Source organism: Ambystoma mexicanum, chromosome 2q (assembly GCF_040938575.1).
Source record: "Ambystoma mexicanum isolate Mex_15411 chromosome 2q, UKY_AmexF1_1, whole genome shotgun sequence".
In the NCBI taxonomy this organism is placed as follows: Eukaryota; Metazoa; Chordata; class Amphibia; order Caudata; family Ambystomatidae; genus Ambystoma; species Ambystoma mexicanum.
The window spans coordinates 611,308,890-611,336,750 of record NC_090924.1 but is presented as its reverse complement, the minus strand read 5'-3'; the positions used below and the strand labels follow the sequence as shown (position 1 = coordinate 611,336,750).

The 27,861-nt window shown below is 44.2% G+C and overlaps 1 protein-coding gene and 1 long non-coding RNA gene across 4 annotated transcripts in view; one reads left to right on the top strand and one right to left on the bottom strand.

The window, feature by feature from the left end:
* The window catches only part of LOC138569623 (uncharacterized), a 28,602-nt gene extending 8,266 nt beyond the window's left edge, over nt 1-20,336 (bottom strand). The window contains exons 1-3 of one of the 2 annotated variants that reach the window (XR_011303281.1): nt 20,236-20,336; nt 10,619-10,664; nt 3,821-4,051 (exon numbers count right to left, since the gene is read on the bottom strand). This is a non-coding gene — a long non-coding RNA (uncharacterized lncRNA). Of the gene's footprint in view, nt 1-3,820; nt 4,052-10,618; nt 10,665-20,235 lie in introns of those variants that run through there. The other variant, XR_011303282.1, reaches the window with a different exon arrangement.
* Nucleotides 20,337-20,395: 59 nt separating this feature from the next.
* MYD88 (MYD88 innate immune signal transduction adaptor) overlaps nt 20,396-27,861 on the top strand; it is a 134,843-nt gene continuing 127,377 nt past the window's right edge. Inside the window, exons 1-2 of one of the 2 annotated variants that reach the window (XM_069647755.1) lie at nt 20,405-20,519; nt 26,861-26,937. The gene's annotated coding sequence lies outside the window, so the exon portion shown is untranslated. Of the gene's footprint in view, nt 20,520-26,860; nt 26,938-27,861 lie in introns of both variants that reach the window. The other variant, XM_069647754.1, reaches the window with a different exon arrangement.

Genomic DNA, 27,861 nt, shown 5'->3' with positions numbered 1-27,861 from the left:
AGAAAGAGCATCAGCTTGTTATAGGTTACCCTTAATAGCTGTAAAGTCCAGCCTGCTGGCATTAAAATCATTCATCTACATCTCTTACAATGAATACGACACAGTAGTTCTTAACTCACCGAGCCAACTTTCGGAAACATCGAGTAATAGCCATGTAGCTTATATTGCAGTTAGGTGACAGCGCTGACGTAGCAGCAGACTGCCGCGGCTGCCATGCCAGACACGAGGACCCCTGGCTTCTCTGCAACATATGGTGCCACATGCAGGCGAAGGCCTGGCACCCACAGCAGGATGATATACATGAATTCCACTTTAAATCACTTCTATGTCAGCGGTGGTAATGCAGTGATTTTAGTATATCATGGGATGCATAGACTTGCTCTATAGTAGATGGCTCCGAGGGTAGCTCAGCAGGTTGACAGACCATTGCTGAGACTGTGTTTAAGGTTGAATTTAACCAAAACAATAAAAATATTTGCAAAACTTGTTAATCGATAGGGCTTTTTGCAATTACTTATAAAAAAAGGAAATGCTATAAAATGTGTTTGGCCAAGGGATGGGTTGAGGTATTTCTGCCTCCGTTTGGCACCCATGAACCCAGGTTAATTAATAACTGCTGTCAGCACAATGGAAGCAGTTATTTGTAAACATAACATCTTTATGAATATAACCTGTGATAAAACACAAAGCAAGGGGCACACAAATTGTATTGGTGTGGTGCACAGAGAGAAAAGAAATATTTAAAACAAAAATTAAAACATTTAAAAAAACTTTACTTTTTTCCTTTGAATGTGTAAAACGCACATTTGAATAATGTGTCCGGCATGTAGAATGCCTGCTTTCAACAGTGACCACACCCCTCCCCACCACAGTGATGTTCAGGCCCATTGATTTCTGTGGTGTCCCTTTCAGGACAGAAAAAACAAACGGGATACGCAAACAGAGCCAGGAAATGCGCGAGTGGCAGCTGGGGAAAGGAGCCCTGCTTAGATGAGGTCACCGAGCCCCCAGCTTCCCTCTGCAAAGCTGGGGGGCTTGATAAAGCCTGGTCATGGCTGAGGCAGGCAAGGTCCCGAGATCCGGCCAGCGCTGTCCCATGGACCAGAGGGGTGACGAGGCAGAGGGACAGCCAAAGCAGGGGGGACCAATGTTGTACGATATCTGGCTACCCCACGGCAGATTGCTGGAGAGCCCAGCAATCTGCTGTAGGGGAGCTGTATATCATACAACACTGGCAATGCATGCTTCCGTCGCCGCTCGCCTCTTCTTCCCCTATGGACAAGCAAGGTGGGGGCACAGAGGGAGAGGGGTCCAGGGGGAACCAGCATTGCAGTGATCCAGCCCCCCTGCTCACCTTTCCCTACGCGTTAGTCTTCGTGGGTCCAAAGGGGGAGAGGGAAGCAAAGGGACCGACAAAGGCATGAAATGCTTGCTTCCCGGCACTCCGTCCAACTGTGGTGTGGCAGTCTGAGCCGACAAGCGGCATCCCTTACCAGGCAATAAGACGCTGGCGTCACCAGCAGGAAGCAACAACGCAGTGTGGACATGCAATCCAAATTCAGGAAAGAGCACGTCCAGGCTGCATTTATTTCCCGCGCCCTCATCACATTGGACTGGCTGAGCATGTATTTCTCTTTCCTCGCTGTCCTGGATCACACGCCCCACAGATTGAAGACCTCTGCCTACAGTACGGCTATTTTTTTAGGGCTAAATACTCATGGTTATCTTGCTGGAAAGACTACATAGGAGTTTGCATTTTGACTGTATACTAGCAAAGCAACATGCATGCACCTAGTCAGTGAGACAACGCAGGTAAATCAAGGAATTCGCAGGGAAATGAAGGAAGTTGGTCATATACAGAAATAAAGAAATATGGGGGTAGGGGAGACATCTTTTGGTACAGACTCTGGCCGGTACAGCTCAATGCACTGCCTGGCAGCACTGAGCGGTAAAGTCAGGCACATCTCCCTTCAACGTTCATAACCCCTCACCTCGTAAAGGCAGTAAAGTTACAGAAATCATACCAAGGGAACAGCATGCCGTTGTAGTGAGCTCATTGCTTAACAGTGAAAGCCATGTTGCGCAGATAACGGCAGCACTGGTCGTTGGGCCGGCTCTCGTCGGATCCGAGATCCGGCACCAGATATGGAGCCGGATCGCAGGATCCGGCCAGTCAGCCGCCGCAAACCCCAAACCCATGCTCTGCGCTGGGTTACTTGGAAAAAAGAAAAGAAAAGAAAGCGCCCGCGGCGGCACAGAGTACGGGGGCGGAGCAGCTTATTGCTGCCATGAGCACTCCGATGGCTCCGCCCCCCTGCGTGTACACAGCAGGACTTTGATACAGGTCACAGCTGCAGGAAAAGCAAACTAACTTCCTCTGGTGACCCCGTGCAGGGTGCACAGGGTCACCAGAGGAAGTTACAGTCCTCAGCCACGACCCAGTTTATTTATGCAATGTTTGTCGGATGCATGCACCCGGATTATTCATTTATTTATGCAGTTTGTCGGATACTTGCATCCGACAAACATTGCATAAAAAATAAATATACAGGCAGACGTCAAACATTGCATGAATAAATAAATACCCCTATTATAATTGAAACTATCCCACACGATGCAGCCACCCAACTGCTTTCAGAGGGGAGCTGCAGGAGCTGTGCCGGGTGTGGTTCAAGTAAAAGAAAACGTTGCTTATGGTGAACAGAAATCGGCAGGTTTTAAGAATGAGGTTGCAGGACAATCCCTCGGTTTAAACCAGGATTTCCCCACAGATTATCTGCTCTTTCACCATTAGCTAGAGTAATTTCTCCTTTTAATGATTCTTTAACAGTCGGCTTAAAATAATCCTCTGTATGAGGTCAGTTCACAGTGTACACTAACATTGCTGTTGGTAGTTTAGGTGCACAGATGGATGGTACGGTTTGCTCCCTTGTACAAGTGCGGGTCGGACTGGGCCATAAAATTGTCTCGGGCACCAATGAAAAAGTGGCCCATAGTTGTCAACGGCAATTCATTCCTTTACTGACCATGTTTGAATCCTTTACTGACCATGTTTGAATAGTACCCAAGGGGGGAGTTTTTTTTATAAAATGGGATGCAAATTGTGCATTTTAAAGAATATTTACTCAGCAACACTGGTCAAAACGATTATTCACATAGTGAAGTAACTCATCGCCAGTGCCATGGAAGTGGAATTGATATATAGTTTGGAAAAGAAGCAGCATGAAAGAAATTGCGCCGTTTTAAACTATTATTTTGGACATTTCCTTTGATCGGAGGTCAACTGCCAGCTCCACCGCCCAAACCCTGCCTCTTTGGGCACCGCCCCTTCAACTCCGCCCCCACCCCGGTCCTTGTGGGACCCCCACGAAATTTTTCAATTTCCACCACTGGATAAGGGTGAAGATGGCGGCAGCCGAATCTGCCCTGAAATTCCCTCGGCGTGTGCGGCACAGCCATAAAACACTTCTGTTTGGGGGTGGGTGGAGCCGAGGATGGGGATACCAGCCAAGAAGACGCACAAATATCCACTGTTAGTGCAACTAAAATCAAAATAGGAAAAACAAACCCATCAGTGTTTTGTTCTCCCAGTTCCCCTCCCTTGCCGCGCTGTGAAACACCGGTGTATGAGCTCGATGTAAATAAAAATATAATTATCATTAAATAAACCTGGCACTTTTCCGAGATGAATAAGCGCATTATAAATGCACAATAGGGGGCGTGGCTAGGCGCCGAGGTAAGATGGCCGCCTAGAGGATCGGCTCCGCCTCACATTAAAATAAAATAGCATTAGGGCATATAATATTATATAAATACTTACCTTATCTTCATACCGAGCGTCTTAAACATCCCGCTCGCACTCGGTGAAACTTCTCCGCGGCTCCGGTGTCAGGAAGGACTTCACACGCTGCAGTTCCAATCAAGGGCTTCCGCATCGGAAGGACGTCGGAACGCGAACCGCCCCTCGTGAGGAGAGGTGCGGCGTCCTTCATCAGCTGACACCGCTGGCTGGGCCTAAACCTCAAGCACTTTTCCACGAGAACCCCACCTACTGGAGAAAAAAAAAAACAACATCTTTAACGTAAGAAACTGCTTTTAAGCGCACACGCTAACATTTCATGTAAAAGCATTCTGATGGGAAAGGCTTAGGGGGAAAAAAAAAAAAAAAAAAAACTTAAAATAAACAAGAAAGACTGAAAAGTTTGAAGTATAATAGAGGCAACACAGGTCTCCAACCTCATTAAGGAAGATAAAAGTTATTAAAGGGGCGAACAGGCTCACAATACTAAGCACGTCAGTCAATCTCCCTTCTACAAAAACCCATTTCTCCTTTAAACCTTATATTACTACCATGCCTTCTAGTTGCAACTTACCGATATTGTTCTGTCAAGCAGGATTATAATCACACAGCCGGTTTATACCTACAGCTCCACTAGTCCAAACCCTATCTATGGACAACAGCTATAAACAACAAATCTATTGCAACCTTCAGTAGTATATTCCTTATTATTCAGGGCTTTTCCACGTTTTGGTCTCTCCAGGTCAGAGGTAAGCTTTGGGAATAATATGGATGTAATAATTATATACTACTCGTCAGCATAAATATCTTCCACAAAAAAAAAAAAAAATTACACGCCATAACTACTCGCTCATATTATCATCTTCTCAGTTATGGCAACCAGCAAGGCAAATCTAAAAAATGGCACCTCTACCAAAGACGCCACCGCCTCCTCAACTACTCTAAAAAGACCCAAAAATGACTCCCCACCTCCAATTGGATTCTCAGACTCCGCGATTGAAACCATTCTAGCTGAAATAAGGGCACTCAAACCCTTTATGGAAACCACTAACACAAAGTTACAACAACTTGATGAAAGGTGGATGGGAGTTATCAACAGAGTAGATGAGGCAGAGAAAAGAATTGGCGCGCTTGAAGATTTATCACCCAAGGTTGCACAAATGGAGAAATCCATCAAAGAACTTCAAAAGCATAACGAAGATTTGGAAAATCGGAGTAGGCGTAACAACCTACGCATCTCGGGCCTGCCTGAAGGAGCTGAGGGCACAGACCCCATTGCCTTCCTACAAAAATTCCTACCGGCCATACTACATTTGCCTTTGGAAACCACTTTTAATATACAACGTGCCCATAGGATTGGCCAACCCTCAGCCTCTCCCTCAGCTCGTCAGCCACCAAGAACGCTCATTTTTTACCTGTTAGAATATTCTCAACTGCAAATAATCATCTCCACAGCTAAAGAACGTAAATCTCTAATCTGGCATGGTAGTAAGTTATTTATCTCACAGGATGTTGCTAGAAGTACAGCCCAAAGAAGAAAGGTCTTTCTGGCGTTCCGGCCTGCCCTTAAGCAACTTAATGTCCGATACGGCCTGTTCCACCCTTGCTCCTTTAAAGTTACATACGAAGGACGCTCTGCAGTCTATGATGATCCCGCTGACCTAAGGCTCTTCATACAATCCATCAAAAATGAAAACATGGGACACCTCTTCTCCAGCGGCGGCCTCTAATTCATCTACTACTTGAAACTGGTTCCCCATCACTTGACTTTTACACTCATAAGTATCTAACTACCTAATGCTTTGAATTTACATTGATATTAACTATGTGGGGTGGGCGCTCTTTTGGGTCCATCTTCCACAGGAAGTTGCTTTTTCCTAGTTAGCGACTCGGTAGGCGTTTCCTATCCCCCATATATATATCCCCTCAACTCCTTATCCCATGTCCTGTTTGATCCCCAAATTCATTCATTCGTCATGGTATACTACCTGTCTAGATGTGATCAAACCCCTATCTCCCTTCCCTGACCCTCAATGTTCCTTCCTTCAGCACAAATATTGGTGTAAACACTATTTCAATCGAATGACAATGGTATATGTGTATTTTTGTACGATAGCTATAAGATGTATGAATATCAAATTTCCGCCAGCTAGATGATATTTAAATGCATAACATGGAATATTAAGGGTTGCAAGAATCCAATGAAAAGATGTAAAGTACTATCTAACTTAAATAAATTTAAACCAACAATAGCTTGTCTACAAGAGACACACTTATCCCTCAAAGAATCAATGAAACTCAAGTCTCTTTGGGTGAAGGAAGTTGTTGCTAGCCCAGCTTTATCCAAGAAAAATGGTGTCGCGATACTTATTAGCAAAAAACAACCCTACAAAATCCTTGCCCAAGATGCTGATACAAATGGTAGATGGGTTTGGGTGAAACTGCAAATTGACACGACACAATTATCAGTTCTCAACATTTACGGACCTACACTACCAGATCCCTCCTTTTGGAATAATATCAAACAAATGATTTTGAAAAATGATTTAGTCAACCTGATAATGTGTGGCGATGTCAATCAGGTTCTTGACCCCTTTTTGGATCGAAAATCCAGTTGCATATTTAAACCCAACAAAACTCACAAATCCTTTATAAATTGTCTAGGAGAGACAGGACTAATTGATTCATGGAGGATATCTCATCCTTCACATTTGGATTATACCTACCATTCTCCCCCACACAACACATTGTCACGTATTGAGTATATTTTTGCTACAAAAACTCTTTCGGGATCCATTATAGACTCCAAGATTGCCAATATCATTATTTCTGACCACGCTCCTGTCATTACTTCCTTCTCCCTTACAGATATGAAGAAAGGTTCTCCCAGATGGAAACTTAACAATTTTCTTTTAAATGATCCTAAATCCATTCAATCCATCAACGCTTTCATTCAACAATACTTTAACGAAAACCAAGATCAAGATACCTCCACTGTCAATAATTGGGATGCTTTCAAAGCGGCCCTTCGTGGTCACATAATGGCCCTATCAGGCAAGAATAAAAAAATCAGGAAAAAACATCTCGATGATCTTTACTCTAAACTCACTATTGCAGAACAACATTATTATACTGACACTAACTCGGCCAATCTACGACAAGTCATTAAGATACGCTTTGAAATCAATAAAGAAATTACTGAGTTGGCGGCAGGAACCATTCTTAAGTATAAAACTAAGATCTATCAAACTTCTAATAAAGCAGGTCAAATGTTAGCCTCTTATCTAAAAACCAAAAAAGAAAAAGTTCAAGTCTCTCACATTCAAGATAAGCTGGGCAAGATACATCATAGGCCTGATGAAATATTGGAATGCTTTAGAAGATTTTATACGGAACTATATACTCCAGAATGCGCTATTCCCAGAGAAAACATTGATTCCTTTTTGAACAACATCAGTAGAACCACCTACCCTGACATTGATCTATCTCATCTAGAAAAAGACATCACTTCTATCGAGATTACCAAAGCCATCCATGGCCTCGGAAAAGGAAAAGCACCAGGCCCTGATGGACTATCTACAGAATTCTACAACACATTCTCTCAATCCTTAACACCTAAGCTCAAAAACCTTTTTTCATATTTTATCTCACAAAAATGTTCCTCGGGATCATTTTCCGAAGCTTTGCTTATCATTTTTCCAAAACCAAACAAGGACCCTACTCTTCCTAGCAACTATCGACCCATTTCCCTTATCAATATTGAAAGCAAAATTTTTGCCAAAATACTTGCCAATAGAATCGAATCCTCACTCCCAAGTCTAGTTAAACCAGACCAAACAGGATATGTAAAAGGACGTAATATATCCTCTAATGCAAGACTCCTATTAAACGCCATCAACCTTGCTGCCAATGACAAAAAAGACACACAAGGCTATGCGGCCATTGCATTAGATGCGGAAAAAGCTTTCGATCGCGTCGACTGGAATTTTATGTTTCAAACTCTACGGTGGCATGGTTGTGGTGAAAAATTTATTTCACTGGTCAAACTGCTTTACTCTGCCCCCAATTCGGCTATTTACTTAAATGGTCAAACTTCCTCCTCCTTTCACTTACTAAGAGGAACGCGTCAAGGTTGCCCCTTCTCACCATTACTATATATCCTCTCTCTTGAACCACTTCTAGAATCAATAAGATCTACCACAAACATCCCGGGAATTCAAGTCGGTGCTTCAACAAATAAAATAGCTGCATATGCGGATGATATTCTTATATTAATTAAAAACCCCAAACTTCACATTCCCAACCTCTTGAGTATTTTATCACAATTCGGTCAAGTATCAGGATATAAATTAAATACACAGAAATCAGAAATTATGCCCTTAAATCCATACTGCCTTAAACATGATATCGTCACTTTTGGCCTCAAATGGTGCAATAGCTCAGTCAAATACTTAGGTCTTCGTTTTGCCCCAACTATCCCAAATACGATCAAACTCAACACTGAAACACTACTGGGCACCCTCAAGGATCTAACATCCAAATGGTCTCCACTATACCTCTCCTGGTGGGGGCGCTTAGATTCTATCAAGATGATGCTTACTCCCATAATACTATACTATCTGCAACTTCTCTCCGTCCCATTATCCCTTTCCTTTTTCAAATCCATTTACTCTATACTACTTAATTTTCTATGGGGAAAAGGAAAAAGTAAGAGAATTGCCCTGACGAAACTGAAAGCCCCCTATGATATGGGGGGAGTTAGATTCCCTGACTTTAAATCATATCATCATGCATTTCTTACAAAACAATCTCGTCAATGGTTCATAGATCCTATATCCGCTGATATCCCAACCTGGTGTACATTAGAAAAACAAGTAGTTTTACCACACGAAATCACGGACTACATATACATTTTCAAACATTCAACTAAAAAGATTTCAGACCCTATTAAAGCTTCAATATCTGCTCTACAAACCTTTCTTTTTCCTCACACTATAACTCCTAGTAAGCATCTTTCCCCACTATTATGGCATAATAAGAACATAGTAATTAATAACAAGATCCTTAACCGCAAAACATGGATTCAAAAGGGTATCAGATTCGTCCAACAGATTATAGATGACACGTATGTCCTTTCCTTTCAGCAATTCTCCACCACTTTTAACATTCCTAAGAAAGACTTTCAATTTTATAACAACTTAATTAATTCCTGCCTTGATGCACTTGCCCAATTTTCCAATGAAACTCTTACTCCAGATGCCCTTAGACTAATGCACCTTACCACAGGTAGTGAAGTTCGAGCCTCTAAAATTTACAATATGCTCACCTCAAATTTTAAGATTTGCCCTATACGTCTGAAATGGGAACTTGATTTGGGCTTCATGTTTGAAGATGAAATATGGCATCGTCTGTTTGCTAAAATCAAACAAATATCGGTATCAGCAAATATATCACAACACTATTATTTCTTCATGCACAGAGCATTTATTACTCCAGCCAAATTGGCTAAGTCTAATCCGAATTATAATGCTAAATGTTGGTCATGTGGCATATCTCCCGCCACGTATATGCATATGTTTTTTGAATGTTCATTTACTGTTAAATTTTGGCAGGAAATCTGGAAGCTTCTTAAATGTATCTTCTGTGTTGATGTGCCCTTTTCCTTTGTTAACATATTTTTAGGAAATATAGCCATTACAACTTATTTCCCATCTGACTCTGCAAGACTTTATGACTTATTCATCTGTATTGCTTTAAAATGTATTACGGCTAACTGGAAAGACTCTAGTTTACTTTCCACCAAAATCTGGTGGAACACCATTTGTAACACTCATAAACTAGAGATGTGCATGGCATTTATTACTCCAGCCAAATTGGCTAAGTCTAATCCGAATTATAATGCTAAATGTTGGTCATGTGGCATATCTCCCGCCACGTATATGCATATGTTTTTTGAATGTTCATTTACTGTTAAATTTTGGCAGGAAATCTGGAAGCTTCTTAAATGTATCTTCTGTGTTGATGTGCCCTTTTCCTTTGTTAACATATTTTTAGGAAATATAGCCATTACAACTTATTTCCCATCTGACTCTGCAAGACTTTATGACTTATTCATCTGTATTGCTTTAAAATGTATTACGGCTAACTGGAAAGACTCTAGTTTACTTTCCACCAAAATCTGGTGGAACACCATTTGTAACACTCATAAACTAGAGATGTGCATGGCCAATAATCACAACACAATTCCTAAATATAATGCTAAATGGTATTATTTTACCAGGTATCTTAACTGTTTTAATGCAACTGCTCATGGTACATAAATTTGCACCCTTATATTAGCATCATTATTCATATTTCCATACTTATTCAGAAATGCTAGAACTTGATAATGTTTGAAATGATTAGATTATTTTGATGAAATAATCCAATATACCCATTCCCCCCCTATCCTCTTCCCTCCTTATCCTTATATGTCTCTAGTCTGTCTCCCTGTACGTCTCCCCCCAAATCTCTATTTTCACTACATATAAATCACTCGTTGCAGACCTGTGATATAATTAATTCTAAACTACATGTTATATTAATGCGGTTTATATCTATTATAGTTCATATTACATTCGCAAGTGAATTTAACAAATGACTTAGCCTTATAGAAATACTATTACAAAGGATCAAAATCATTTACTATGTCATTTCTCTGTGGTTCTTGTTTTATTCAAAGTCTGTAACCTGTTGATATCTGTATCAAAATCAATATTTTAACAATAAAAAAAATCATTAAAATAAAAAATAAATAAATGCACAGTAGAAAATAAATACCTGCCCGTGCACGGCGTGGAGCGCTCCTGCCTCCTCGATCCTCTTCCTAAGCACGTAGACGTCACAACGACGTAACAGATACATGTCATTAAACCGTAAAGGCATTTCAGAAAGTATCGGCAAACTTTAAAACAAACACACAATGCTAGCGGGTCTCGTAGGGACTTTAAATGTGTGATTGATAATGAAAGCAATACAAGGCCTCCGTTTAGCCTTCTCTTCCAAACATTGCAAAGGGCATACATGCCAACCCTCCCGATTTAGGTGGGAGACTCCCGATTCTATGTCAAGACCGGAGGCTCGGATTATGCTTTCTCCAAACTTTACTGTTCAGCAGCAAAGTAACAAATATGAATAACAATACAAAAAAATAATAAAAACTACAATAACCATGAAGTTTTTGAGTTTTTGTAGTCCATCTCCATAGGTCTTCAAACTGACCATGTGATTCAAATAACCAATCCAAACCAAGTCCTCAAATAAAAGCCCTTGTCCTCTTTCTATTTCTCCACTTTCTTTGCTGCTCGGCAGCGAGTTAAGTACTTTTTTCTCTTTACTAATTCTGAGGTGTTGTGTGTGTGAATTGACAATTTAATACGGTAGTGTGACACACGCGTGTTTCTTTCTTTTGGCAGAGCATATCCGTGTGTATTTCTTCTGGCGGAGCATATCCGCTACGAGCAGGCGGCTCTAGGGAGATGCAGCCGCGACGGGGCTGGTGCACCGGCGGCCGCAGCTCCTCAGACCCGTCAGAGAGGGCACTTCATAATGGAAGGCAGAGCGCAACGGGACCACTTAGTTCCAGCGCTCTCTTCTTTCGTTCCATTCCGAATTCGAATTTGTTTTCATGAGGTTACGCGAGTGGATTATTGCTCCAGTGAAAGATCTTTATTGCTCATTTGATCTTAAAACAGCACGCATCGTACGAACGTAGCGTCCTGTTCCAGAGGGCAACAGCGCCCCTGCAGGCTATCAGCAGATACCGCACCTTACACGGGCACAGTCCCAGGTAAAACCTGTGATTTGATATTATCATTATATCTCCATATATTCAATCAGAACCAGGGAAGTTATTTCAATTATTTAATAGTTTGTCTCTCTGTACTGAGAGAGTTTTCTTTGGAGCCCCTGGTATATATATATATATATATATATATATAATCATAAATACAGATTCTTGCACTCCCCAGGGCCTGAGAATCATGAGTTCCTCCAGTGATGAGGGGAAGGCTAGTGTTAGCCAAAAGAGGAGCCACTCAGACATGACTGATGTCTTCCACAAAGCCCTGGGGGCTTCACTGGGACATGATCCTCAGCAAAGAACGCTGATGGAGGATTGGCTCAGATTCTCTCAGAGCCTGGAGGAGGTCAAAGGCCTTAAGGCACGGATGAAATCCAAAGGGGGCAGTACATCAGCCCGCAGGGCGGAAGAAGCCCACACCGAAGAAGAACGGTGGCAAAAGGAAGAGAAAAGGGTAAGGCGGTGCCTAGCAGGGGACGAGTATCATCTTCTGATACCTCAGATGAGGGTGCGAATGATTGGGAGGAGGAGTATCCTGAAGAAGAGGAAGTCTTATCGTTATCCTCATCAGGGGAGGAAAACCACGAGGCATCAAAGAAAAGGAAGAAGGAGGAGGCTGAAGAGGAGGTGCTGATGAGGATTTCGATCCAGAGGCACCGATCCATCCCTGATCATCAGAATGGGAACCACCCAAACAAATTGCGGCATATTTAAAGAAAAGCCTGAGGGCGCCACTGACCAAAGAGGCCAGGAGCAAGATGAGGGCGGAATGCCCCAGACCACTTCTCCCTGAAGGTACGGCCGATACACCTGTTATAGATGATAAAATGATAACTTTTATGAGCAAGTTTACAAAAGATGTGAGAAAGGGTCTTGATAGATCCTGGCGATCATGCCAGGATAAGATGTTTGATATGACGGGACCCCTCACAAAGATTCTCTAGATGGGAGAAGAAGCAAAAGTGAAAGGGGAGCCGATAGACCCGGCAATTCTTATCGGGTGGGCCCAAAGGGCGATATGCATGTTAGGGAATGCTAATCATGCTATAACCACTGAAAGGAGGAGATCTTTGCTAGCAAAGATCGACTCTAAATTAAGTGAATTAGCCTCCTCAGAATCAGCTTTTTCATCGATGGGAAAGTTGTTTGGGGACTCCTTTATCAAGGAGCTCACCAAATTTGTAAATTCCTACGCAGCCTTGGATAAGGCTCAAGCCTCCCTTAAGAGAGTTTTCGGGAGGCAAATTTTTGGACGGGCCAGCAGAGGCAGGGGTCGATCAGCTGGCCGCTTTCAATTCAATCGATCCTTTCAAGACAGAACGAATTGGCACGAACAGGAAGAGCACAGACACACGTCTTTCTTCCCATCGAGGAGTAGGGGAAGAGGCAGAATCTGGCGAGGGGGGCGCCCACTGAATAACCCAGGTGAGAATTTCATACCGCATTCAATTAGCCCAGAGGCAGGGGGGGATAACTGCTAAATTTGTACATAATTGGTTGAACATATCAGGGGATCCCTGGGTACTTCAAACCGCTCAAGGTTTTTATATAGATTTTATAGAAAGAGAGAACCGCCAAAGTGTTTAGGGATGAACAAGGAAGACAGGACCTTACTGGAAAGAGAATTACGGGGTTTGGAAAACAAAAGAGCTATACGACCCGCTGCAAGTCAGGTAGGAGGTTACATAAGCAATATGTTCATAGTGAAAGGAAGACACAAGACAAGACCAATCATAAATCTGAGAGGCCTAAACAGTTACGTAGTGTACAGACATTTCAAGATGGAAGGGATACATCTGTTAAGAGATACACTTATTCAGGGAGATTGGTTAGCCAGGATAGATTTGAAAGATGCATACCTGACCATTCCCATAGCAGAGGAACACTGCAGATTCCTGAGATTCACTTGGGAGAGAACGATATGGGAATTTCGGTGTCTGCCGTTTGGCCTGGCATCTGCACCTTGGTGTTTCACCAAAATGATGAAACCCGTAGTATCTCATCTCAGAGCTCAAGGAATAAGGCTGATAATTTATCTAGACGACATATGTCTGATGTGTCAAGAGAAGGAAACTTTAATAGAACAGATTCAGGTGACTATAGAGGTGTTAGAGAGTCTGGGGTTCCTGATAAATTGGGAGAAGTCCAGTGTAATACCTGTTCAGTCAATAGAATTTCTGGGTTTCATAGTGGATTCGATACAGGGAACTCTCAGTTTACCCATTCACAAGGTGAACGATATCAAGAAACAGCTGAGACATACTCTAGCGAAGTGAGAACTGTCGTTGAGAGACATTACGAGATTGGTGGGCCGTCTAGCGGCATCAATTCAAGCGATATTTCCAGGGCCTCTGCATTACAGGGCACTCCAGAGGCTCAAGATCTCTCATCTCAGGAGGGGCAATTCATACAAATCAAAAGTGAATATTTCGCAGGAGGTGAGAGAGGAGTTAGAATGGTGGCTCATTCATATGGATGCATGGAACGGGAGAGCCATATTTGGTTCATCCCCGGACCTTATTATCGAATCCGACGCCAGCAAATGGGGCTGGGAAGCCCGATGCGGGAACCTGTCGACAGGGGGCAGGTGGTCGGACCAGGAGACAAGACTCCACATCAACTGCCTGGAGTTATTAGCGGGGTCCTTTGCAGTGAGATGCTGGACCCAAGAGAAAGCACAATATTGCGTTCTGTTAAAGATGGACAACGTCTCCGCAGTCAGGTACATCAACAGACTGGGGGGGACGAGATCCAGGTTGTTGGCAGAACTGGCGAAAGATTTTTGGGAACTCTGTCTGGAGAGAAGAGTCTCAGTGACGGCGGAATATCTGCCGGGCCAGTTGAACGAAGTGGCCGATTGGAACTCGAGATTCCTCAGAGACGCCAGCGATTGGAAGCTGGACGAGGTAGTGTTCCGGGAAATTATGGCACGATGGGGTCCTTGCCAGGTCGATCTATTCGCATCGAGACTAAACAAACAGCTTCCTCGGTTCTTCAGCTGGAGACCGGACCCGGAAGCAGAGGCGACAGATGCCTTCCTACAATCATGGGAACACCAGACGAATTACGCGTTTCCTCCTTTCTCCATGATAGCGAGGACGCTAGCGCAGGTGAGACGCCAAAAAGCATACATAATTCTGATTACGCCGGACTGGAAGGGGCAGGCGTGGTTTCCCAGTCTACTGGAACTGACACATCACAACCCAGTAGTTCTACCCAACATAGAATGTATCATTCGAGATCCCAGAGATCGCAGTCATCCGTTAGTGAGGTCAGGAGGACTCAGGCTAATAGCGTGGGCGATTACAGGAGATCTTGGGCTAGGCCAGGACTATCGAATGAGGCTGAGAACATCATTAGCGAATCCTGGGCCCCAGGGACTCACAAGGCTTATAGATCAGCATGGGATAGGTGGAATAGCTGGTGTTTGGAAAAGAATATTCATCCCGATAGAGCGGATGCAGTTCATGTGGCCAATTTTTTAGCTCAGATGGCAGCACAGGGGAAGGCTTACAGGACTATCAACACAGCCAGGTCGGGGATATCTGCGGGGCACCCTAGAGTAGAGGGCTTAGCGATTGGTGAACATCCTTTGATCTGTAGATCGTTAAGGGGAGTAAGGATGTTAAGACCCCTAGTGTTAAGTACAATCAGTTGTGGGATGTAAATAAAGTCTTGGAACTATTTTTATCTTGGCCGGATAATCAAGAGTTGTCACGGAAAGCTATTTCAGGCAAGTTATCCATGCTCTTATGTCTTTTAGCATTCAAAAGATCCTCTGATGTTACAGTTCTGGGGGTTAACAGGAAGAGTATATCTCCGAACGGAGTGACTTTCCTTATAACAAAGAGGACCAAAACAGGTTTGAGATCTATTTCCTATGAGTCTTTCCCAACTCAACCAAAATTGTGTCCAGTCAGATGCATAGCGGCATATGAGGAGATGACGAGGGAGGTTAGGCCCCCGGGTGTGTCACAATTGTTGATAGTGATTTGTAGGCCTTATAAGGCCGTTACACCAGCCACTATAGCTAGATGGCTTAGATGGGTGAAGGTACAAGCGGGCATAGATGTTGAGAGATATGGCGCCCACTCCTCTAGAGGAGCGATGGCTACAAAAGCGTATATAACATAGGAGCCAGAGTAGAGGATATTATGAGGGCTGCAGATTGGGCGAATGAATCGATTTTTAAAACTTTCTATTTTAAACCCATGGAAAGTGTGACATTGTTAGTGGTGAGTAAGCTTTGAACAAGCATAATCCAAGCCTCCGGTCTTGACATAGAATTCAGATTTTCAACACATTCGTTACTGAAAGTCATAATTCTATTAAAGACACGGAGGCGAAGGATTATCCCACCCTATCCATCGTATGAATGTTAGATTTGATATTTATCATGCTTTATGTGTTATACTACTGCTTATGAGAAAATATTTTGTAATAGTTTTATTGAAGATTTGGTTTTATTGTTCTTATGTATACGATTGTCCCACCCGGTTTCGGTCTATAGTCACCTTTCTAAATTTTATGTTTCTATAGGATTGGCGACAGACAACAAACAATCCGGGATCTGAGTTAGGATGCAGAGGGAATTTCAAAGAAGTACTGATCACAACCTCGCAGGATCAAAGAAAGAGGAGGAACAAAAAGAGGACAAGAGCTTTTGTTTGAGGACTATCAAAAACTACCGCCCCATCTCAAACACCAGGTTCCTTGCCAAACTCATTGACCGAACCGCCTACTCCCAACTAAATGCCTTTGTTGAAGCCAACAATCTCCTAGACCCTGCCCAATCAGGGTTCAGAACTCTTCGCGGAACTGAAACCACCCTAACCTCGATCTGGGATGACCTTAAAGTGACAGCTGACTCCGCGGGATGCGCCGCACTAATCCTTCTTGACCTATCGGCCGCCTTTGACACGATCAATCACTCACTCCTCCTTGGCCGCCTCCATTCCTTAGGAATACGTGGAACCGCCCTTGAATGGATAGCTTCATTCCTCAAAGACAGGCACCAAATAACGACACTCTCCAACTTTACCTCCCAAGCCCGACCAGTCGACACAGGAGTCCCACAAGGAGCATGTCTATCCGCCCTCCTGTTCAATCTCTACCTGATCACCCTCCCACCAATAATTCGCTCACAACTACGCCGACGACACTCAACTAATTCTAAAATTCTTGAACGCGAAACCTAACTCCCGACCTGACCCAGCATCCTGCCTCCTCAACATAGAACGCTGGATGACCCAAAGCCACCTCTTGTTAAACCCCTCCAAAACAGAAATCATGGTTTGCGGCAACTCCGATCTTCTTCCGCACCCACTACCCTGGCCACCCGCCATGGGCAACTCACCGACACCCCCCAACACAGTGAAAAATCTTGGTTGCACCCTGGACTCTGACCTAACACTCTCGCGACAAGTCAACAATGTCTCAAAGTCCTGCCACTACCACCTCAAAAACCTTAGGCGCATCTTTCCATATCTCTCATTTCCCAACAGACTCTCCGCGGTCCAATCAATCGTTATATCAAGACTGGACTACTCAAACCCCCTATACCTCGGAATACATGCCTACCAACTGAAAAAACTCCAAAGGGCACAAAACGCGGCGGCCAAAATGCTACTTGCGCTCGGTCCAAAAGACCACGTATCCCCAGCCCTTAAGACACTGCACTGGCTTCCAGTAGCCCGTAGGGTGGCTATCAAAACATTATGCCTCTCCCATCGAGCACTGCATAAAACTGGACCTCAATATCTTCAAGACAAACTAATACCTTATCATCCCACTCGCACCCTAAGATCAAGCTCAGCCGGCCTCCTAGTAATTCCTAAGACAAACTCAGTCAGGTTAGGCGGATCTTCATTCACAGCCTTAGCCCCAACCCTATGGAACTCCCTCCCACCCCACATCCGCCTTACTGAGGATTTAACGTCCTTCCGCAAACTACTGAAAACCTGGCTCTTCCCCTAAAACCAACCGGTTTCCAAACTAGCATCATCACAATAATCACCAACCCAACAAACTACCTGAAGCGAGAAATTGACAGCTAATAAACTCGAATGTAAACTAAGAAAGACAAACAAATCTAAACGAGTAATGTAGATCAAAACAATGAAGTGGATAATAGGACTAAATCTGTGTGAAAATAGGAGATCTAAACTGATGAAATGGACACAATAAATGAGGAGGGACGTAGTAGGAAGATGAAATAGTTAGAATGGATGAAGTGTACAGAACAGATGAATGCACTAAGTGTAAGAGCGCATGAATGGAAGAACAGACGACTAGAAAGACCAAATGAGTATGGAGATCGGATGGAATAGATGAACATATTAAAGCCAATAAGTGTGTAGCGTGGTTGGTGTGTGTAGAGCGGACCAGCGTGTGGAGTTGTCGAGTACGTTCAGAGTTGATGAAAACGTAAACACAGAGAAGAAAAATACAACGCAGAAGGGCGTAGAACTGATGACTACACTGAACGCACGAACGTATCAACTGTATGAACGTCTTGACCAGACGAACGTGTAAGAGCGAACAAGCATGTAGAAAGGATGAGCGTGGAGAGCGGATGAATGTGGAGAGCAGACGAGTGTGCAGTGCGTACAAGTGTGGAGTGCGTACGAGTGTGGAGTGCGGACGAGCGTGGAGTGCGGACGAAGGTGGAGAGCAGATGAGTGTGGGGACCAGATGAGTGTGCAGTGCGGACGAGTGTGGAGTGCGGACGAGTGTGGAGTGCGGACAAAGGTGGAGAGCGGATGAGTGTGGGGACCAGACGAGTGTGCAGTGCGTACGAGTATGGAGTGCGTACAAGTGCGGAGTGCGTACAAGTGTGGAGTGCGGACGAGTGCGGAGAGCGGACGAGTGCGGAGAGCGGACGAGTGCAGAGAGCGGACGAGTGCAGAGAGCGGACGAGTGCAGAGAGCGGACGAGTGCAGAGAGCGGACGAGGGTGGGGAGCGGACGAGGGTGGGAGGGAGCTGCTGAGTGGGGGGAGCGGCTGAGTGTGGGGGGGAGCGGCTGAATATATGTGGAGCGGACGAGTGTATATGGAGCAGATGAGTGTATGTGAAGCAGATGAGTGTGTGGAGCGGACTTCCACATGGAACGAACGAGTGTTTGGAGCAGATGGGTATGTAGACCGGATGAGGACATTGAACGGATGAGTATGTTGAACGGATGAACAGCACATAGAGCGGATGAGTGTGTGGATAGGATGAATATGTATACCAGATGAGTGTGTAGACCGGATGAGGATACAGAGCGGATGAGCGTACAGAACAGAGGAGTATATAGATCGGACAAGCATACAGTGCGGATGAGTGCGTAGGCAGACGGGAGTACATGCGCGTGGTAGACTGGGGTGCACGCACGGGGAGGTCAAGAGTGCATAGCGCATGCATGTGGAATCCATGAGAGCACACGCAGCGGCACACTGGAGAATGAGTGATAGACCAGTACACGCAAGGCGCACTTGAGGGTGTAAGAATGTCAAGCAGACAGATGTGTGGAATGCAGGGAACATTTGAATGAGCATATATCATACCACACCCCACGCTTACTCTCTTCTTTACACCACCACTCAAATAGAACACAGGGATACTATGACACCATTCGGTATAACTGTTCTCATATCAACATCTCCCGCTCACCCCCCATCACTCTAAGTAAACACTGCTGGCTCCACCCCCCCAGCTAGGCGTTCTCCTCAGGCCTAACGCAACCACACTCGGTCGGGATAATTCCTGTCAGAGCAGACACATACTCCTGATCTCTCCACCACCACACCTACCGCTAAGAAGCAGCTACCACACGAACTCCGCACCAGCTGCACACATACCGGGTGCGCACACGCACCATTGGACTCTCTCTAATCTCTCTACTGACTCGAACTTCGGTTCGCAAGGGCGTTCAACCTACCAGCGCCTTCAGACCATACCAATGGTATATAAGGCGCTATATAAATGCAAAATAACAATAACAACTTGGTTCGGATTGGTTATTTGAATCACATGGTCAGTTTGAAGACCTATGGAGATGGACTACAAAAACTCAAAAACTTCATGGTTATTGTAGTTTTTATTCGTTTTTTGTATTGTTATTCATATTTGTTTCTTTGCTGCTGAACAGTAAAGTTTGGGGAAAGCATAATCCCTCGCCTCCGTGTCTTTAATAGAATTATGACTTTCAGTAACGAATGTGTTGAAAATCTGAATTTTATAGTGAAAAATATTGCTATTTTTCACGTTCTTCCACCTAAAATATTTATTTTCCCAATGCGTTCCTATGGGAAAATTGTTGTCTCCCTATTTCTTTTACGAAATCTCCTTCCCAGGTAAATCGGAATGTTGGCATGTATGAAAGGGGTAAATGAACAATCCCCCCACCCACCCCGTGCAGAAGAAATAAATAACTGTACAGTTACCCCTAAAATACACAATACCCCCTCCCCAATATTGCCTCACCCCTGTGATGCACGTTGTTACATATACCAAAAATACACCGAAATAACTCTCACCCGCTGCACATTATAAAGCACCAAAATACCCCCTCCCCAATATTGACAATCAACATGAGATAATTTTAAGATTTACCAGAAACCAAATAACAATCAACTATACAAAATGTGCTTTGCAACGGAGGAATCGCTGTTGTAACGCCTTGCCTTCCAGCTCGTGCAAAAATAATGATGACGTGAACGTTGAAACCCACGTGATGCAGAGCAGCCCACATGATGAAGTTGCGTTTAAACCCACGTGACGCAGAGCAGCCCACGTGATGACGTGAAGGTGGAGTGTTGCTACTGTCCTTTTCTCGAATTGGAACTAGAAAACTACCCTTTACAAAACGCTCATGTCCCTTTTCCAGGCAGTATCAGGTGAGTGCATGCGATCCAGCTCTTGTAGTGAATTTTATATGCATTTCTTTTAGCATCCATCAACTTGGACGTTCTTATCCCTTTGTTGTTATATTGTTAAGAGGAGCCGTTTTGCAACCTCTAGGAATGCACGTTGAAGCTGTAATTCCTTATGTTGCACTTACCACTTCTTGAAATTAAATATTGTAAGTACATGATTTTCTAAACATCTGGTTTTGAAATTACACGGGGCAGCCTGTTGTTGGCATAGACAGAGTATAGGGTGACCAGACTTCCGGGTTTTCCCGGGACAGTCCGGGGGAAATCACCTGACGTCCCGGGAGTTTTTTTTAGTTTATAAAGCCCGTCCGGGGTTTTGATTACAGACTTTTTTTGCCGGGACCCGATTTCGAAATCCTGAAATCGGGTCCTGGCGCAACTTTTCCTGTGAGAATGGGCACCCATTTCCTCCCCGCGCTCTCCTCCAATGAGAGGAGTGTGCCTGTTAGCACACTCCCTCCATGACCCCCGCAACGGGCCAACGAAACAGAAGTAGGACTAAAGTCGAATGTGTATTTCCTTTAGTCCTACTTCTATTTCCATAGCCCGTCCGGGGTTTTTTGTTGTTGAAAATCTGGTCATCCTAACAGAGTAGCTGCTCCGTGGTTCATTTACAGTACGGTTCAGACTCTGCAATGCTCGCAGACGCAGTACCTGCTGTGCAGCTACTACACAGACCGTGCCCTGTTGTAAGTTACTATATATATATATATATATACATACCTGCACAGGCTAATGCTCGCAGAGGCAGTAACTGCTGTGCAGCTACTACACACACCCTGCTCTGGTGTAAGTGACTATATATATATATATATATATATATAAAATACCTGCACAGGCTAATGCTCGCAGACGCGGTGACTGCTGTGCAGCTGCTACACAGACCGTGCTCTGGTGTAAGTGACTATATATCTAATAATACCTGCACAGGCTAATGCTCGCAGACACAGTGACTGCTGTGCAGCTGCTACACAGACCGTGCTTTGGTGTAAGTGACTACATATCTAATAATACCTGCACCGGCTAATGCTCGCAGCCGCAGTAACTGCTGTGCAGCTACTACACAGACCCTGTACATATATAATAGTACCAGCGCAGGCTAATGCTCGCAGACACAGTGACTGCTGTGCAGCTGCTACACAGACCGTGCTTTGGTGTAAGTGACTACATATCGAATAATACCTGCACCGGCTAATGCTCGCAGCTGCAGTAACTGCTGTGCAGCTACTACACAGACCCTGTACATATATAATAGTACCAGCGCAGGCTAATGCTCGCAGACGCAGTAACTGCTGTGCAGCTACTGCACAGACCCTGCTCTGGTATAAGTGACTACATATATAATACCTGCGCAGGCTAAGGCTTGCAGACGCAGTAACTGCTGTGCAGCTACTACACAGACCGTGCTCTGGTGTAAGTGACTACATATCTAATAATACCTGCACAAGCTAAGGCTTGCAGAGGCAGTGACTGCTGTGCAGCTGCTACACAGACCCTGCTCTGGTGTAAGCGACTACAAATCTAATAATACCTGCGCAGGCTAATGCTCACAGACGCAGTAACTGCTGTGCAGCTACTGCACAGACCCTGCTCTGGTGTAAGTGACTACATATAGAATACCTGCGCATGCTAAGGCCCGCAGATACAGTAACTGCTGTGCAGCTGCTACACAGACCCTGCTCTGGTGTAAGTGACTACATATATAATACCTGCGCAGGCTAAGGCTCGCAGACGCAGTAACTGCTGTGCAGCTGCTATACAGACCCTGCTCGGGTGTAAGTGACTACATATATAATACCTGCGCAGGCTAAGGCTCGCAGACGAAGTAACTGCTGTGCAGCTACTACACAGACCCTGCTCTGGTGTAAGTGACTACATATTTAATTATACCTGCACAGGCTAATGCTCGCAGAGGCAGTAACTGCTGTGCAGCTACTACACACTTCCTGCTCTGGTGTAAGTGACTACGTATATAATACCTGCGCAGGCTAATGCCCGCCGAGGCAGTAACTGCTTTGCAGCTGCTACACACACCCTGCTCTGGTGTGACTACATATATATGCAGGCCCGATAAAAGGCAGTAACTGCTGTGCAGCTACTACACAGACCCTGCTCTGGTGTAAGTGACTACATATTTAATTATACCTGCACAGGCTAATGCTCGTAGAGGCAGTAACTGCTGTGCAGCTACTACACACTTCCTGCTCTGGTGTAAGTGACTACATATATAATACCTGCGCAGGCTAATGCCCGCCGAGGCAGTAACTGCTGTGCAGCTGCTACACACACCCTGCTCTGGTGTGACTACATATATATGCAGGCCCGATAAAAGGCAGTAACTGCTGTGCAGCTGCTACACACACCCTGCTCTGGTGTGACTACATATATATGCAGGCCCGATAAAAGGCAGTAACTGCTGTGCAGCTACTACACAGACCCTGCTCTGGTGTAAGTGACTTTCACAAAGTGTTTGTGTAGGGGTGATGGAGTTCATTCTATGAATTGTTTGCTGATTCTTGTGGCGTAGTAGTGTTTTTTATTTTTTTTGCTTTGTACAGTTTGAGTTGTCTTTGGTATTTTATTTAGTCTTGTCTGGTGTATTGTTCTCTCCATTTTGTTTCCATTTTGTGGTTGTTTTTTGGTGTTTTTTCAGTTCTTCTGTGAACCATTTTGCTGCCAGTTTTTTGGGTGGTGTTGCTTTGAATGTTTTAGCTGGTGCTAATTGGTCAATGGCCTTGGTTATCCAATTGTTGAGTGTCTCTTCTGTTGTATCTATGTTTGTATCAGTGTTACCTCTTTCACCTAGATTGTCGTGGTGGATTGATAGCATGGCGGCCTCATCCACTAGTTTTGTTGCAAAGTTGGGGTTGTAAGAAGATGGTCTGTAGATCAGTAGGAATACTATGTTGTATTGGTCGTTGAGTTCTATCTTGATTAGGAGGGAGTCATAGTCTTCCGCGTTGGTTGTGATGATTCGAGTTGCTCAGGTGTGTTTTTTTGTGTACAATTGCGATTCCACCTCCTCTTCGGTTTTCTCTGTTGGCGTGTATTAATTTATAATTGTCGGATATATTGCTTTGTTTGCGATGGCTTTATAGTTGTCTGATAGCCAGGTTTCTGTAAGGAAGAGCACGTCTGTGCCTCCTTTGCTTAGGAGGTCATTGGTTTCTGTTGAGTGTTTTGCCATGGATCTAATTTTGAGGAGGCTGCAGTGTAGTTTGCTGGATTTCCTTTTGTGATGTTGTTCGTATTGCTTGTTCTGACCAGTGTGTTGTTGGTTGGGTTTCCATTCCAGGTGGGTTTTTCCCAGTTGAGTCTTTTGAGTGGGGTGGTTCTTTGTTGGTCAGTCTCTTTGTCGAGTAGACTGATAAGGTTTATAGCGGGGTTGGTTCGTTTCCGTGTGGTACATAGGGTCGCTACCCCTCTGTTGTTCCAGTCTTGGTGATATAGGGGGTGTAGAGTGAGTGTGATGGTTTCCAATTTGTTCCTTGTTCTGGTTGGGGTATTGTCCGTGGTGGAGACCGGGTTGGGATGGTTTATTAGTTGTCATCCGTTTGGTGTTCCGGTTGGGTCTGTATTCGTGAAGCTTGTTGGCTGTCGGTACATTGTTGCTGTGCTGTTTTTGTTTACCACATTGTTATATGTGGACAGGTAGCAAGCATTGTAGTCTCTTTGCTCTGTTATTTGTATGTCTCCTTGGGCTATCTCAGATGTTTGTCGAGTTTTTTGGGGTTGTGGGATCATGCTGGTCCGTGCCTTCGCGAGTGGTTTGGGATTTCTTATTTTTTTATTGTCTTTTCTGGCTTCTTTGTCTTTCTTGTGGCGAGGCATGATGCATGGGTTGTGTTCCTTGGTGGGTGTCCTCTTTCGATTGGTGTTTTTCATGGTCTTTTGGGTTTAGTCTTTGCTGTTTGTGGTTTGTTGTTGCTTGTATTTGGTAGGTTGTGGGTAGTTGATGGGATTTTGTGGTTCCGTTTGTTTATTGCTTCTTTCTTTTTTGGATCCTTTTCTTTTGATTTTTTTTATCCTGGAGGTACTTTTCATTATGGTTGTTGATTATTGGATTTTGGGCAAAGCAAACATGAATATTGTGTAAAGGAGTGCATGTGAATACTGGCATATATTGGTGCAGTCATGTTAGGGAGAATTCTCATTTCTGTGCTAATTACCTTCAACCTTAGAGACCCCCAGCTCTTTTGCTGGACTGTAGGACTTTTTAATTTTAACCCTGGAGTGAGTGAGACCCTTTTCCCACTGCATCATGTGTTTTGACCTTTTGGATTGTGTTTTCACTGTTTTGGGAGTCTGACAAACTCCATATGAATCTACTTTTTGTATGGTGACAAACATCAACTTCTGTGCAGTGTCACTGAGAAATCCTTTAGATTTCTCATAAAGTTTAAAATACCTTTTCTTGTGTGAACTAATGTTCCCAAGAATAGTAAAGTGAAAATGACTTTACTTACCTTTTCTCTTTGTGGGTCCAGCACACATCAGCTTATGTGGAGTGCTGGGGGGTTACCTAGTAGCCCCTTATCCTACATTCTCATGTAACATTTGCATGTTGCCCTCCCTACTTTTAAATGACTAGTGGCAGTGGTTTAATTTTTCCTACCATTGTGTTTTTCTACCGCAGGCTGAACCCTCGGCTGCAGTATAGCACCCAGGGGTGACCATTTTATCAAAACAGCCCTGTCTTCTTTGTTTGCCATTTTCTGTTTGTGAGGTCTTTCTTGGGTTTTACTCTGTGCGTCAAACAGATTGAAGCCCTTTCCTTGTCTTGCCGTAGGCGCACTTCAGCCCTGAGTCCCGCCTCTGGCTCCAGTGTGTCTGGAAGGACAGGATGTGAGGGAGCGTCCCGAAACTCCCCTGTCCTTTGTCTCTAGGAATGCCTAAATGCAATCAGTCCTGCATGGCTGGCTGGCTGGCTGTCCTTTCAGGACAGCGACCCTGATGTGTGATTGACAGCCTAGGCTGTGCATGAATGGGAGAAACCTGCTTAAAAGTCGAGGGTTTTGGGACTAGAGGCAGAGTCGACCACTGGGAGAAACACCTGACGAAGAAACCGTGAACGAAGCTTACTGCATCCTCCTGGACCTTTGAATTGCCTGGTGAAGCCCTGCTGCTGTGCTGAAACTCCCTTTTCAGACAGAGAAGCTCCGGAATGGACTTCTCCCCTTGGGTTAGTGGGACCAACTAACCTAGAGACGAACTCCACTGGACCATCTTCCCTGTCTGGCTGTACGTCTTCATTGCTGCAAGAACCAAGTGCCAGTGGTCGAGTAATCCACAGTCGAGTGAAACATCTGAAATCCGGCTAGAAGCTCCAGGAGTCTGCTAAGGACGACCAGAGCTACAGTCCCCTCACCAGACCCAAGGAGTGAAGGAAGCCCAACCGGTACCAGAGATCTGCAACAGTGCTGTTTACTAAGCACTGAAACCCGCAAAGTGCCGCTGAACCGAAAAGAGCCCGTAGCCGCCAACGACCTCCGGAGTACCACCGCAGGAGCCCTACAGATGTCCTCCCTCTTGTCCCCACGACTAAGGCTCAGGAATACGGGGTCTGCAACGCTGTAGCAGGACAGAAGCCAGCTAAACCACTCTTCTTCAAACCAGAGGTACTGTTTAGATTTAGGGTACTTACCTCACTTTCTTGTAGCCTTGCTTTTCTCAGTTGGGAATTGCAGTGGCTTACTTTTAGAGTTAATTCCAACTCTGTTTTCACAGCTTGCAAGCCAACAAGTGATTTTCTTACAAACTCTCTAACTTTGTGCAAGACATTTGATTCTAAGAAGTGCCTCAGCTCCATAGACTGTTTCAAATTGACTTTGGCTGGCCTGGGTCCCTGCAGACTCTTCTAGCCCACTGACTGATACGGTTTGTCCCTCATAGATGGTAACTTGTTTTAGACTGTTACTGCTGGGAAAGGCTTGTCTAGATTTCATTGGGAGGATTTATTTGTCCTCACATATACTGAGAACCTGTTTAACCTTTTTCCTTTCTTAAACCTTTCCACAACCTCAGAATCTGCAAGTGTGATAAATAAATGCCATTACTGTCTTTGTGATTGAAGTCACTCCATGATGTAGCAATTGTGTAAGAAGCATATCCAAAGATTATCCACTAACTTGCACTGATTCTGAAAAGTAATTTTAAAGTATATTTACATTGTTACATGAATTGCCTTTCTAAAGAACACTTATTTAAAAAATGATGTTAATTAAATAAATAACTATTCATAACTGAAACATTGAGTGTAAGTGTTACTTGGCTACTTGTATTTACAGATTTCATTTGTACAGCTCACAGATCCGTCTTGAGATAGGCCTGGCTGCTCAGTCACTCTGCCAACCTGTGTAGTTCAGACTTATACCAAAAGGTGAGTTTACCTAATACCAAGCAGATAAGTGTTGTGTAGTCTCACACAGTGGGACAACACCAATTCTTACCTAGCAAGTCAGCATGGAAATGTATTGATTGTGAGGGTGCTGGGTTCCTGCTTTTGACTGGGATGGCAAAGGATTCTCACCCATGGGGTGCATGCTATGTTTAGGCCTCTTTCTTCCACTTTGGCCCAACATAGTCTCAGGCTTCATCCATGCCACATTGGGGATTGTGAGGGTGATGGGTGCCTGCTTTTGACTGGGATGGCAAAGGATTCTCACGGGTGCATGCTATGTTTAGACCTCTGGCTTCTACTTTGGCCCAACATAGTCTCAAGCTTTACACTTGCCACAATGGGGGATCATTCAGCATAAGTGCAACTAAGCAAAAGCAGAATGACTATCTGTATTGGTCCGCATATCATCCTACAAACTCTGATGTTCTGAAGTAATCAGTAAGTCATCCCAGAATCATCCCCAAATCATCAAGGACAAACGTGCAATCTCTTGAAGTGATCAGTAGGTCATCCTAAAAGCATCAGGAACAAAGAGTTTTCTAAAATGGGGATAATGTTAGCATATTCATTAAGTCATCCTAAGCTCATCCCCAAATCATCATCCACCATTCTGAGATATTTGCTGATGACTTTAACAGCCTGATGATGTCTAATGTGGGAATGACTTCTAGTGTAGTTCGATGATCATCAGATGACCCCAGGATGGTCTCTAAAGTCATCCTTTTAGACCAGGACTGTGCTGGGCACTGTACGGCTTTCTATCCGCGCTCATAAGTTCCAAAGAAGTGAAGCTAGTGTTTTTGTTGGGCTGCACGCACAAATGGCTTCATTTATTTTAACTGTTGGCTATTTAATGATTCCGACCAGAGACGGACTGAAAAAAAAGATTTCTCTCTGGCTTAA